General features: G+C 38.5%; 1 long non-coding RNA gene across 1 annotated transcript in view; it reads right to left on the reverse strand.

The window, feature by feature from the left end:
- The window catches only part of LOC309631795, a 46057-nt gene extending 31880 nt beyond the window's left edge, over positions 1-14177 (reverse strand). The window contains exon 1 of the long non-coding RNA XR_014246552.1: positions 7251-14177. This is a non-coding gene — a long non-coding RNA (uncharacterized lncRNA). The remainder of the gene's footprint in view (positions 1-7250) is intronic.
- Between the last annotated feature and the right edge of the window lie 739 nt (positions 14178-14916).

Consider the following 14916-nt stretch of genomic DNA (forward strand, 5'->3'; position numbering starts at 1 on the left):
AGCTCAATATTAAAAAAACAAACAACCCAATCAAAAAATGGGCAGAAAACCTAAATAGACATTTCTCCAAAGAAGACATACAGATGGCCAAGAGGCACATGAAAAGCTGCTCAACATCATTAATTATTAGAGAAATGCAAATCAAAACTACAATGAGGTATCACCTCACACTGGTTAGAATGGGCATCATCAGAAAATCTACAAACAACAAATGCTGGAGAGGGTATGGAGAAAAGGGAACCCTCTTGCACTGTTGGTAGGAATGTAAATTGAAACAGCCACTATGTAAAACAGTATGGAGGTTCCTTAAAAAGCTAAAAATAGAATTACCATATGACCCAGCAATCCCACTACTGGTCACATACCCAGAGAAAACCAAAATTCAAAAAGACACATGTACGGCAATGTTCATTGCAGCACTATTTACAATAGCCAAGTCATGGAAGCAACCTAAATGCCCATCGACAGACAAATGGATAAAGAAGATGTGGTACATATATACAATGGAATATTACTCAGCCATAAAAAGGAATGAAATTGGGTCATTTGCAGAGATGTGGATGGACCTAGAGACTATCATACACTGTGAAGTAAGTCAGAAAGAGGAAATCAAATATTGGATATTAATGCATATATGTGGAATCTAGAAAAATGGTACAGATGAACTGGTTTGCAAGGCAGAAATAGAGACACAGATGTAGAGAACAAATGTATGGACGCCAAGGGAGGAAAGCAGGGTGGTGGTGGGATGAATTGGGAGATTGGGCTTGACATATATACACTAATATGTATAAAATAGATAACTAATAAGAACCTGCTATATAAAAAAAAACCCCAAAATTCAAAAAAAAGTAATATTAAATATTTATATTTGAATGGGTATATGTTACTAATATAAATGTTTCAGAAACTGTCTTGTATACAAATTGAATTGTATATAAATTCCTAGAATTTTGTCAATGTACTTACTCTTTGTAATCAGTCATAATTCCAGTTATTATCTTAAAATGTTGTATGCCAAAGAAATAACCAAATTTCTTTGTCAATTGCATTATAACAAATTCTCAAAAGATCTTTAGCCACAGCTATTTTCATCACTGTCTTTCGTCATTCACAGTTATTGTTTTCTGAGGCTTTTCCAAAAGCTTCTGCAATCAACTATAGGCAAAAGTGCTCCATCTTCAAAGAGATTCATGGAAAGGACACTGACAAGTGCTTTAGAGTACAGGTTTCTGATAACCTTAAACCCACACCACTGAACTGGATAAGAATTTTCAGAACTCTAATAAAGAAACTGATGGATTCATAAAACTGCTAATCCAAGATAAAGCAGAACAAGAGTTAATTACATGGGACAAAGTGAACTGATAAGGATAAATATAATTTTTAAATGATTTTTTGTTTGAAACATTGCCGTTTCTTTAATTTTTTGCTTAAGGAAATCTTTTTTTCTTTTCCCTTAAGCAATCTATAAATTACAACAATTTGGTAGATTATATGTTTGTAAACAAAATGAAACATTTTTCTCCCTAGCTGATTTCTTTAGAATTCAGAAACTCTTATTGAATATTCTTATTTTCATGGAAATATAGTGATTTGCATAAGTTCATTAAGAATATGTTTTCCTTATAGCAGGATACAATTGGAAACATCAGTTATATTGCCAAGGCTTTGACTGGAATGTCATATTTGAGAATGATATGCACAGAATCAGATATGACCACACAGATATAAGAAACTAAGATTGACTTCATGGGGCCAATGCTTACAAAACCCTCTTGGAATATCGGCCTGGTACTTGGCTTACAGGGTGCCCAGCCTAATGGGTTTGTAAAGAAGGTCACTTCCTGGCAGACCCAGGAACTTCAGGCTATCTTGGGAGCCTTGAGAAGAGAGGAATTCACCTGAATCTGTAGGTACTGAAGGTGAAGTCTGGTGGTGTGGTCCTGATGTAGCTTGTTAGCCTTAAGAGGCTTTTAAAAGTTCAATCTGAGATTCCTTATTAAAGTTCCAACAAAGCAGACCTTAAAAAATCCTATATGATAAATCACTATTCTTGCTGCACGTTGTATATAATCAGGCCAGCTCTAATGAGACGAGACTTAGTTTGCAAACAAATTACTCTCAGTGAGGATATCTTTGATAAAAATGGGGGTGATTATAGAGCAAAAATTCTGTTTCAATGAAAACTTTAGCATACCCTTGTGGGTTATTGAACAGTGCCTTGTTCACTGACTTAGAACTTTTGGGAAACTGGCTTTTCCCATTTTGTGCATTTTGCCAGTAGTTAACATTTCCAAATTTTCCTCTCACCCTCTTGACTTAATATCACTGACAACTAAAAAAACTGCCTTTTTTTTTTTCTGAGGTCCTGCAAGCTGAAGCTGGATGACTTGATATAAACTTCAAAGAAATCACCAAAACAGATCATGCATGGACAACCTTCATACTTCCTGCTGTGTAGGCCACTCAGAAAGTTCACCAGAACATCTGATGCCATCACCAGAAACATTCAAACTGCAAACAAAAGAATTCTTCAGGTTGCCACTGCCTGTCCTCATGCTACGTCTAAAGAGGTTTCGAGCCCAATATCTAAAAATCTTCTCAACTGATTGCCCTCTGAACTCAAAACAGAGTTTAGGGCTTCCCTGGTGGCGCAGTGGTTGAGAATCTGTCTGCTAATGCAGGGGACATGGGTTCGAGCCCTGGTCTGGGAGGATCCCACATGCCGTGGAGCAACTAGGCCCGTGAGCCACAACTACTGAGCCTGCGCATCTGGAGCCTGTGCTCCGCAACAAGAGAGGCCGCGATGGTGAGAGGCCCACGCACCGCGATGAAGAGTGGCCCCTGCTTGCCAGAACTAGAGAAAGCCCTCGCACAGAAACGAAGACCCAACACAGCCAAAAATAAATAAATAAATTAATTAATTAAAAAAAAAACAACAGAGTTTATAGTTTCTTCTAATCATGAAAACTTTGCTTTTCTTTTGTTTTCATAGAAATGCCCCGCATTAAGTACCTGATTACCCACACCATAGAGAGGCCTCATTTAGATGGGCCTCTGCTACTTCCACCAACATCACCATCTTCTGAAACAAGATACAACTGTTTAGTTGAACCGAACTATTCTCAGGACTAAGAGACTGGTTCAATGAGATATGAAACAATCTACCAACTCAGCTTCTGGACTATAAAACTTCTTGGGGAAGTTTCAAAGAGAGTGATCGAAAGGTGGCAGAACATGCCATCTCAAAATACACCACTTTGGTATAAGGATAATTTTGCATTCAATGTACTTGAGAAATAGCAGAAGCAAGGACACCCTGACCTCCCCCTTTTCTTCCTGAAAACAGGAGATAAAAGTCCCATGTGATGATGGCCTCCCTACACCAGGAGGAAAGAAACATTCCTGTCACCAGAGACGGAGTAAGGCCAAGAGAAATGTGGTCTATCATCCCTTGGTATCTGCCTCACCAGGCAGACTGGTTCCAGGACTCCCACTGATACCAAAATCCATGGATGCTCAAGTCCCTTATACACAATGGTGTAGTACAGTCAGCTCTCTGTATCTGTGGGTTCTGAAATTTGATCCATGGTTGAATCAGTGGATGCAGGACCCAGGAATACAGAGGGGAAACTGTAGAAATAGACTCTGCTAAAATAATTATCATCTTCTTTACTCTCCGGATACGTCTTACTTCCTTTTTCACAATTACTACTCTGCTCAACCTAATATATAAGTACTTGGGAGCTTGAGATTAGCAGATGCAAACTAGTATACATAGGATGGATAAACAACTAGGTCCTACTGTATAGCACAGGGAACTATATTCAATATCCTGTGATAAACCAGAATGGAAAAGAACCTGAAAAAGAATGTATATACAGGTATAACTGAGTTACTTTGCTGTACAGAGAAATTAACACAACATTGTAAATCAACTATACTTCAATACAATTTTTTTAAAAAGTACTTGGGTGGACCTACTTGCTTTTTGGGTCTTCATTGTCTTGTGGAGACTCTCCTGTACATGTAAAATAAAACTTGCATGTTTTTTTCTATTAATCTGCCTTATATCAGTTTAGTTCCTAGACCAGCCACAGAACCTAGAAGTTTTAGGATAGAAGGAAATTTTTCCTCCCCTACTCTACTCAGTAGAAAATAAAGGTTATATGAATATATGACCCCGTCATATACAGCTGTCTTGTTTCTGTTGTCTCTACTTGCACATTTTAAAATCCCAGCGGTCAGACCCCAGAGCTCTTTAGCTTTAAACATGGTAGGGAGCCTAACTTGGGATCGTAGAAATAGCAAGCTCTTAATACGGATGTTGATTGATTTACCTATCATTTTGTGCTCATTCAAAAGACATCTGCTATGTCTCTCTTCTGCAGAGATATGAAGACTTTTTATTCTGTGGAATAACTGACTAGAGCATAAGAACTTAGGTCAATCTCGTTCTCCCATCCATTCTTATTTGCTACTACAATTAAAGCCTCATCAGATGGTGTGACTCAATGTGGTGATGCTAAAAATGTTACATCTCAGAGTCCTGTCTAACTACTGGGCATCCCCACATGTCCTCTGCTGTCATCATAACCTTTGCTGCCCAAAGCAGAACTCATGGTTTCCTCACCCCGCTTTCTCTTTTAGTCCCTATGTCAGCTGGGGATCTGGATTGGGGAGAGCATCTTCTCTCACCATCGGCCACGGTGAGTCAGAATTAGGGAGGAGCACCGGGCATGACATACATCGATGTCAGGCTGATGCAGGACAGCTGGCTTGGCAAGGTGTGAGAAAGACACAAACAGCACTGCCTTAGACCACGCTGACTTCCAGGCACATACAAGTCACTCAGTCTTCAACTTTGACATTATGATGGAATATTTGTCAAGGTAGCGGGAGAGAACATATTTGACTTCAGAGTTGTACTTGTAACTTCTGATCATTTAAATATATGCTATGTGGGACTCCATTTGTGCTCTTGCCCAGCCCCCATACATTTTAATAAGGTCAAAGTAAAGGCTAGCTGTGGAGCTGACAACTTCCTACTTGAACCCGGAGGTGCTATGGACAGGAGATTCTGGCTTGTTGTGAGAGGTGTCTGAGGCTTTCTTTTTCAGACTTGAGGGGATAACCAGAGAAAACCAAAAGCAGACAGGAGCTGAATTACCCAAGCAATCTTCGTGTCTGCTCCCTCTTAGGTTCAAGGGCTTCCCACACCCCTCTGCTTAACGGTAAAATTGAACAGGGGAGTGAGGATGGCTCAGATGGGGTCACAAATGGAATGGAGACTGCGAAAATGCATGCGACCCAAGAGAAATTTGGGGACTTACTTGCTTACTTTTGAGAGAACAGTACCAGTCTAGCAAAATGGAGGCTTTGGGAAGTAAGACCTGGAGGGAGTGGGGAGAAAGGAGGAGCTTGATGCCTGGAAAGCAAATGCACACAGGGCGCTTTCAGTGCCCTAGCGGATGTCCCCATGGTCACATCCAGAAGGTTTAGGCAGTGATGTCAGGGCTTTATTAAGGTGTAAGGGATGAAAGAGCCAGAGAGGACATGCGCATGTGTGTTTTTGGTGTGGGGGGGTGGGAGGGTTGACTTTTCCATCCCCATCTCCTACATCTGTACTGTTTAGGTTTTATCACTGGAAATCCTGGTAAAAAGCTGCTTGACTGTGTGTGTTGGCAGTGGGGGGGGTGGAGGTGGGCATCATCTTAGGCAAGACGCCTATCAGAAGAGGGAATAGAGTGGTCCTGCAATCTCTGCTCCCTCCTTTCCCAAGAGCAGGCACTGGAGACCTATTCTAGCCAAGAGGGACAGCTACACATCACTGGCCTAGAGATGAGAAGACTAATGGGATCATGGATCTGAAATGCAGAGCTGACCAACCTTCCTCCCTGCCTCCACGGCCCCCAAAGTGGCACACGTCACCTAAAGCAGGATGCAAGGTGGTCTATTGGGTACAAGAAAAATAGAATTTCTACTTTAAATTTTCCCTTTAAAATTTCTGTTTTTGTACACCATTTTAAAAATGTACAACATGTTAGTACATTAATAATTAAATATATACATACAGCATGCTCTAAATTTTTTTTACAGATGGTTTGGACATTCAAAAATGTGAAGGCCATGGTCCTAGTAGATAAAGTTTAAACTCCTTTTGCACAGCACACAAGAAGTCCTGGCATGATTTGGCTGCACCCATGCTTCACCTTTCCCGCTCAAGCAATTGTAAACTGTGTATAGTTCCAGAACACATCAGGACGTGAGGAAAGCAGAGGATAGGACATTGGGAAAAGCTAAGCAAAGATGAAGTTCTGCTGATGTCCATTCTTAGCTTGTTCCCATGGGGATAGTAAAAGGCATCACAAAATTATCCTACCTTTAGGCACGGGGCCAGGTTTTTGCCTGCCTGTATCAGTCAGCCCTTGCCCAGGGATGCCGTTGGAGGAAAGCAAAACCTTTCAGGCACTTCCAGGCTAGGGAATACTCATCAGCTGAGGGCAATTCTCTGGAGAAGGGTGCCTCTGTGAGCTGTAGTGGAGAGCTTTCACAGCAGCTGGGGAATTCAGTGAGCCAATCTGGTTAAGGGAGGGGATGGGGTGAATGAAGTACCCAACAGCACTACTACAGTTTGCCACACTGATATCTACAAATCTGTAAGTACCTTTACAGAAATGATAATCGTGTGAGAAAACTACCATTTTATTGTCCATCAACACACTAATTGTAAACTTGATAACTTGTAGCCTTGAGGCTTTTTTTCTTTTCCTTTAAACATGGTTCTATTTTGGTTTGCTAGTCTTTTTAAAACCTGGTTTTTTTCCCTAAATACTTTAGTCTCTAAGTTTTCCTTTGTACCTGGCTAATTCCTTTTCACAGTTAAGACTTACCTCAGATGCCAATTTTTCTGGGAAGCCTTCCCCGATCCTTCTAAAGCTGGGATGTTCTCCTGCTACTCAGTTCTCATAAAACTTCATATATTCCTATATCATTATGTTATGGCAATGTTGTAGGATTACCCCACAATGTGTCTGAATCACTCAGGGCTTGGTCAGGAAAACAGAAGCCACTCCATGTTTTCTGGGCATACAGGGTTTGCTACAGGAATTAGGGGCTTACTTGACTGCAGGAAGATCTGAGGGAGTCATGAAGTATGGGAAGCCGCCGCAGAGGGGAAGGAAGGAGGCTGACACTGAAGAAGATCTGGCCCAAAGTAACAATGCAGATGGTTCTTGGAAACTCACCAGGAAGCTGCTGAGACTCTTAAGGATCTCGGAGAAGCACTCTCACAGCCTCAGGGCGCAGCAGCCGCACGGGTGGTCCCCAAGAGCTCTCCAGGGAGCTGCTGTGCGTCTCTCATCTGCTCATGAGTCCGGCTGCAGCTGCCAGCGGAGAATACAGCTTCTCTTCCTCTTCCGCCTTCCAAATCTCCAGCAACTTCCTCTTATAGGCAGCTCCACATCCCAGGGAAGGGAATTCTGAGAGGAGACCTTAAAGGGGATGGTGGTGGTGCTGAGTTAACAACAGATCATGCAGTGCAGTAGCCCATGATAGATTATGAACTTCTCCCCAGCTGGAGAATGTATCTTATTCATTTCTATCTTCTTGGTGCCTGGAAGTTCCTGGAAATTAGAGGTACCCATTAAATGTTCATTAAACGATTGAATAAGTGAATGCAGAGAGGACAACAGCTCCCTGCAACCAGATGCTTTTGGCTGTATTCTAAATGATGCTATGAGAGATCAATGGTCGATCTCCAGAAGAACCTTATGTTTCATAACACATGGTAGTGATAATTAGTAATTCAGGATATCTTTCCCATGCTGACCAAAATCGCCAAATTTCTGAAATCTAAAATCCTAGATAGGAAGGAGCCTTTGCAATTCAGTGCACTGAAACTGGTAAGGAATGTTAGGTCAGGGAGCCATTCTCCACCATATTGCCTCTCTGACTTTCTTGAGTTCCTTCCAGTTCCTGAGAACCATGTGCATGTTTAGAAAAATTCCACTAGGTGGCACTCTTGCTTCTTTGCCGTAGTAGGTCATTGCCTTTTCTAGACAAGGGAATTGAGTGTAACTGAGAAAGAAATGTTACTTTTTAAAAGCAGCTAAACTGTTCCTCAAATTATAACTACAAAATTGACGTTAGCTGACATAAAATACATACCTCTTCAAACAAGAACCAAAACAAACATAAAAATCAAAGAGCCTAACATCCTCATCTATAATGTTTTCACCGTTTCAGAATTACAAGTGGCACTAGAATCTTGTTCTGTTAAGTGTTCCCAGGGGTTCATCTCCCCATTTACATTGTCCCTGCTTCCCATGCAAGGTGGGATGATTCAGAAGCTTACTGTCTTACTTCCAAAGTCTATGGTGCAGACAGGGCAGAGAGGGTGGGGGAAACACTTTTTTTTTTTTTTAACACAGCAGGTTAGTATGCACTTAAATTTGTTCAAATTATGGCTAGGAAACAGCTGATCATGATAAATAGAGGCAAAGTTGCTACAGTACATGTAGAAATCTTTTCCTTTAAAATCTAAAAATTTCTTCCTAACTAAATTAAGTCTTTCTCTGTGACTTTTTACACTTTTTTTTTTAAGCATAAAAGAAGTACTTATTCATTGACTAAAACTCAGGGAAAAGAAGGTAGGTAAAGAGAAAAAGAAAAAAATTATTAATCTCAGCCCCAATAACGAATAAACATTTTAGTGAGTGTTTTCATAGTCCCATAGTCCTTTATTAATCATTCATTTATATATGTGATTGACTTGGTAGACTCAATACACACTCTATGTTCCAGGCACCATGCTAGGTTTTGACCCTGCAAAGGAAAACAAGATAGACAATCCCTCTCAACAAAGGAGACATAGCACCTCTCTCTCTGTCTTTCACTGTCTCTATAAATATATGTTTCCATATAAATATATATATATCTGTCTCTATATGCTTATACATACACTTATATATACATACATGCACTTATATATATATATTTTCCAAAAAAGGTATTATATTATACATATTGTTTTGTATCCTGATTTTTTTCCTTAATAATATCCTAAGATTATTTTCCATACTATTAAATGTTTTTCAAAGGCATTATTTTTCGTTTATAATATTTTATTTTCTAGATACTCAATAGTTTTTAATCGAATATTCCTCTTCTTGAAAATGTAAGTTGTATTTACTTTGTTACTATAAAAATAATGATTCAGGGAGCAACATTGTAGCCAAATCTTTGCTCACAACCACAGTTGTATTCCTAGTGTAAATCCCTAAAGTTTGGATTGATGGATTAAATGAATTGCAAAATTTTAAAGCTTTCATAGCTATGGCTAAATTTCCTTCATAAGGGCTACATCAATTTTGGTCTCTATTTGCTCATGCCTTTGAATCCTCCACCAATATTGAGTATTTTCATCTAAATAAAGTTTTCAACTTTATAATAATAAATAATACTTTAAAATAATACTTCTTTTTGTTTTAATTTATGTGGCTTATGCTAATTGGTTTATTAATGAGTTTGAATATTTTTCTTATGTTATTAACCATTTTTCTCATTTTTGAATTTCTTGCTGATTTCCTCTGTCCAGTTATCTATTGGGCATTAGTTTTTTTCTAATGCCCAATAGATATGTAGGGATTCTTTATACTTTAAAGTTATTAACCCCTGCAAATATGTTTCTGCTTTGTCATTTGTCTTTTATTATTATTATTTTGGTCATATACAATTTAACATTTTAAAGTTTCTAACTTTAGACCCTCTATTAGGCATTTAGCGAAAGGTAGAAGCAGAGATGAGTATTTTTATGGTTCTGTACAAATTATCCCCTGGATTCAGCTTTCCTTTTTATCTTTGGTTTAGAATTTCTCTAGAGAATCATTGACCATACAATAGGGAAATAACTTATTAAATCCATCAACTCTAGTGAGAAACCTTACCAAAATATTCTTTATTGGGAAAGAGGGCAGAATTTTTGCCCTAGGGACAATTTTGAAATATGTGGGAGCATTTCTGATTGTCATATGACTGGAAAATTCTACTGACACTTTGCAGAGGGCATCCAGGAATGCTAAACATCCTGCAATGCACAGAATGAGGAATTTTTCCTCCTGAGTGCCAATAGTAGCTTCCATTGAGAAACACAGAGTTACACTATCATCCAACCATCTTAAACAAAAATACTATTTAAAATACTTAATAAAAGTACTTGAAAACATTATACCAAAACATGTTTTCAGTTGATATATGGTAGCATTTTCTCCACACTGTATTTATGTATGCAAACTTAATGAATTGGAACACATCAATTCCCTGCTCTAATAATAGGTAACAGACTTCAGTTGAATATGGGTATCAGAGAGATATTTGGCATATGACAGGTTATCATTTTGGCTTATCAAGAAAGTTGTACTACTGGTTTGCTCAGAAAGAGTTGCAGAGGGAGCTGAAATAAGTGAACTGGATTTGTTAACCGAGAGTAATGATGCTCCAAAAGAATTCTGTTAGGGGACACATCTATTCCCCATTCACATCTTGCCTTCCATTCTATAGTCACCAGTAAAGACTGTGACCCCAGGGTGGCCAGTGCAACTGCTTTTGCTCAATTTTAGTCTTCTGTTTGCTCTGGGTGCTGTTTGTTCCAATACCAATGTTGAGGGCAGGAAATAACCAAGTCTGGTTTCTCTGTGAGTGTTTTGTTCTCTGGAAATACAATTATTTTGTTCATTTGAAATTGCCTTTGATCAAACAGGTTGGTATAAACCAGAGTTTTTTGATTGCCTGCAGATGGCAGTGATTATTAACTTGTCATTCTAAATGAAAGGTGTTGGGTTTACCTAAGAGTTCTAGAGTGCTATACTAATGGCAGAGTTTACTGTGTTCTAATAAAAATTAGTAAGATTCACATGCTGCCTTTGACGAAGAGAGCTGCATTTATATGCTAAACGTAATGTCATTTAAAATATTAGGTAACTAGACATGGAACACAGAAGACATTAAATTAACATACTTCACCAGATTATGCAAAACATTGAATAGTGACAAAAGAGTTTAAGGGCAGGATTTGATTACTGTGGCCAAACTCAAGTAATATATCTTGGAAAATTTGATTCCAAAATATACTTAAATCATGATAAACTTTGTGCTCTAAGTTTTACCTCCAGAACAAGATATAGCAGTAAGAGTTGAAGACATTGGCAAGATACATTCTGGAATACAGACAACAATGCTGTCCAAATGGAAGAAATCATCAAAAGACAATGGAAAGAAAACTGCGAATACGATCATCCTCTTACATAAGCTCTTGGAAAATATATGCAATTCTAAGGTCATGAGGAAGACACAGTGTAGCTGCAGAAGTCTGAAAAGAGTCCACTAAAATGGTCAAGGGAAATGAATAGGAATCATGTGTAGTTCGACTCAAAAGGTAGATCTTCATCAAAATGATAAAGGAGTGGGAATGTGATCAGAATTATTTTTTCATGGTCATTGGGTATTGCTTTACCTTCGAAAGGGTAATATAGGGCATTTAAAGAGAAGGGCTGCTTTCAGTTGTGTAGATTCATGAAGCCTGTGTATCAAGAGTGTGTAGAAGATAGAAACACAAACATGTTCAAGGCGATATACCCAAATATGTTGTTTGCTAATAACTTATAAAGGGAAGAACATGGAAGTTTGGGGGAATACATCCTTGCTCTTCTAAGTCTAAACTAAATGAATGAAGATAACTCTGCCTTTCTATAAACTACTCTTCGTTTTAGAAATTAGACCACCTGAGCTGGAAGGACTTCAAGTCAGACTCAGTGCTAATGATCACATTCCTATTTTCATCAGAATTACAAATCAGTTTAGAAAGGAAAATCCAAAGCATTGTACTATCATGAATACAGAAAATTTACAGGTATACTGAATAGGTTACTGGAGGTATTCAGAGGAGGCTGGACACGATCTTGTTGGAGATGCCAGAGATCTGTGCATTAGATGTGACCAGATTAGATTTGTAATTCTATGACTTGTTCTTTTAAAAGAGAGGAAAGTGAGGATCAAGATTATAAGTGGAAAAAAAAAAAAAAGATTGTAAGTGGGATGAATCTGAATCTGAAATGTTTTGATTTAGCATAGCTATCTAGACAATAGAGCTGCCAAGTCTCTTCGTTTCCTTTGTTTCCCTCTCTCTATACTAATGAGACAAAATTTCCTCATTATTTATTCAGTAGATATTTAATCAAACTGCTACTCTGAGCCAGTATTATAGGTCAACAGTAGTCTCTTGATACATGTTTATTTAGTAGGTAAATTATGGTAATTGTAATAAGACAAAGAAGATGAAATCATAGTTTCCATCCTCACGTGGACAGAAAGAAAATAATGAGGAAGAAAGGAACAGAACCGAAAGGATGGGATATAGATCTACTAAAGAAATAACTATAATATACCATAAATTTCCCTAAGTATTGCTTTAATATTAATACACAAATTTGGAAATATTGTGTCTTCATTTTCATTCTGTTCAAAATACTTTAAAAAAAATTATTTATTTAATTAATTTATTTTTGGCTGCTTTGGGTCTTTGTTGTGGGCTTCTCATTGCGGTGGCTTCTCTTGTTGCGGAGCACGGGCTCTAGGCGTGCGGGCTTCAGTAGTTGTGGCTCGCCGGCTCTAGGTTGCAGGCTCGATAGTTGTGGTGCATGGGTTTAGTTGCTCTGCAGCATGTGGGATCTTCCCGGACCAGGGCTCGAACCCATGTCCCCTGCATCGGCAGGCTGATTCTTAACCACTGCGCCACCAAGGAAGCCCCAAAATACTTTTGAATTTGCCTTTTGATTTCTTCTTTGACCCATGGGTTTCTTAGATGAGTGTTAGTTAGTTTTCAAATATTTGGTGATTCTCCAGATTTCTTTCTGTTATTGATATCCTAATTTAATTCCATTGTGGTCAGAAAACATACTTTGTATGAGTTGAATTCTTTTAAATGTATTGAGGATATGTTTGTTTGTTTTGGTGGATGACTGTACAGAATGGGATTCTTTGGATTTGGATAGTCACTTAGTATGTTTTCAAGTTAAGTAAAACTAGGTGCTAGCTGCTCTAGCATACAACCCCCAAATTCCTGTGTCTTAACAAAATAAATGTTTTGATTTTTTTCATAGTCCAAAGAATGTATGATGGACACCTTTTCCTGTGACGATTCAGGCACCTAGACTCCTTTATTTGGTGGCTCTGTCATGCTCTAGGGTATTCTCAAATTTCTATGCTGGAAGCTCTGCATTCAGCTGCTTAGTGAGTAAAGAGAAAGAACATGGAAGATCACATGAGAAGTTCAAGAAGTCAGGCCTGGAAGTGCTTTAATTGCTTCTACTCACTTTCCATTAGCTGGAGCTCAATCACATGGCCCAACCTAATATTAAGGAGGGCAGGAAATATTGTTTAGGGGTGTTCTCAAGAAGAGGAGGAAAAACGTGGAGATTGAGCAGTTCCAGAATTCTCTAATGCAATAAATTTAGAATTATCTGGAGCTAGGTTGTCTTATATGAAGGCATATATTTCTCAATCTCTTAAGCTTTCTGAAGTTGTTTACTCCTTTCATCTCTAAATAAAATATCTCAGTATTTCTTCCTGTATAATTGCAAAAAATTGCAATGAAGTCCCTATAGGATTTCTGCTTGTCACCTGTCATCCAACAGTTTTTTTCCTAACTTGATGTTTCATTTCTGCTACTGCAGGTTGTTCCATTTCACTATGAACACAGCTCTCTTTCTTCATTCTTTAAGACCACACTAATACAAGATAGACAACTAGTAGTTGTGATTATTAGCAAAGCATTACAGAAGATCTAGGCAGACAATCAAGGGGGGAATTCCAACATGGAAAAGAAAGATACTTGACATTGCTGCTTCAAAGCTCCAGCAATCAAACTCTACCCAAGAAGCTGCTCACTGGTTATTTCTCTCCAGATTCTAGGATCTGGCCTACTGGCATCATAAGAAGGGCATTCTAAGGCCATCTCCCAATTTCTTCTTTTGCTCCTCCCCAAATCAACCAACCAACCAACCAACCAACCAATCAACCATTTTTCAGTGGCCAGAAGAATCAACACAATGGTTATTTTAAGAAAACCAAACCTGGTGGCCAGCAAATCAGATTATAGAACCAATGGGAAATAGCTTCTCTGCCAAAGGGAGGCATCTTTTTTTTTTTTTTTTTTTTTTGGGAGGCATCTTTTTACCATACAAACAATTCCAACACTTTTTATACTCAACATTTCCCACACACAGTAGTCATTGGTTCTGACTTTGTCCATCTAAAAGCCTTTAAACAATTTCCCCAAATAACAATTTTCTCCCTAGAGTGCCCTCCTATTTCCTAGAAAAACTACCTTTATTGATCCTTGTATCATTGGGCTTTTTATTCCCTCTGGCATTTTTTTCCTTACATCAGTGGTATATTCTAATAAGGTTTTCATACTTTCAGGAAGTTGTTTAAAAAGTGTAAAGAAATCTTATCTTTCAAGGAATCATTAGGAAAACAGCAGATGTTTTCAAATGTGTCTGCACATTAGAATCACCTGGGGAGCATCTAAAACTTGTTCTTCAGACTGCACTCCAGACCAATTAGCATGAGGGAGCAGGTGGGTGCTAGAGATCAATAAGATTTTTGTTTAAAATTCTTCATGTGATTCCAATGTACAGCCAAGACTGAAAACTACTGGGTTAGAGAGAGAGATCCATCCTCAATTTTAAGGGGTTAACTTTTACATAATGGTCAAATGGCAACAAGATATATGCGTTTACAAAATTAGAGAGCTAGGTGTACCTTTAGAGCCATTTCTCTTGGGAAATAGCATACAATTGGCTTGGATGATCACTGGTTGAAGATACTGACACTGGGATATGATGCATCGGCTTC

Source organism: Balaenoptera borealis, assembly GCF_965194805.1.
Source record: "Balaenoptera borealis genome assembly, chromosome: 7".
NCBI lineage: Eukaryota > Metazoa > Chordata > Mammalia > Artiodactyla > Balaenopteridae > Balaenoptera > Balaenoptera borealis.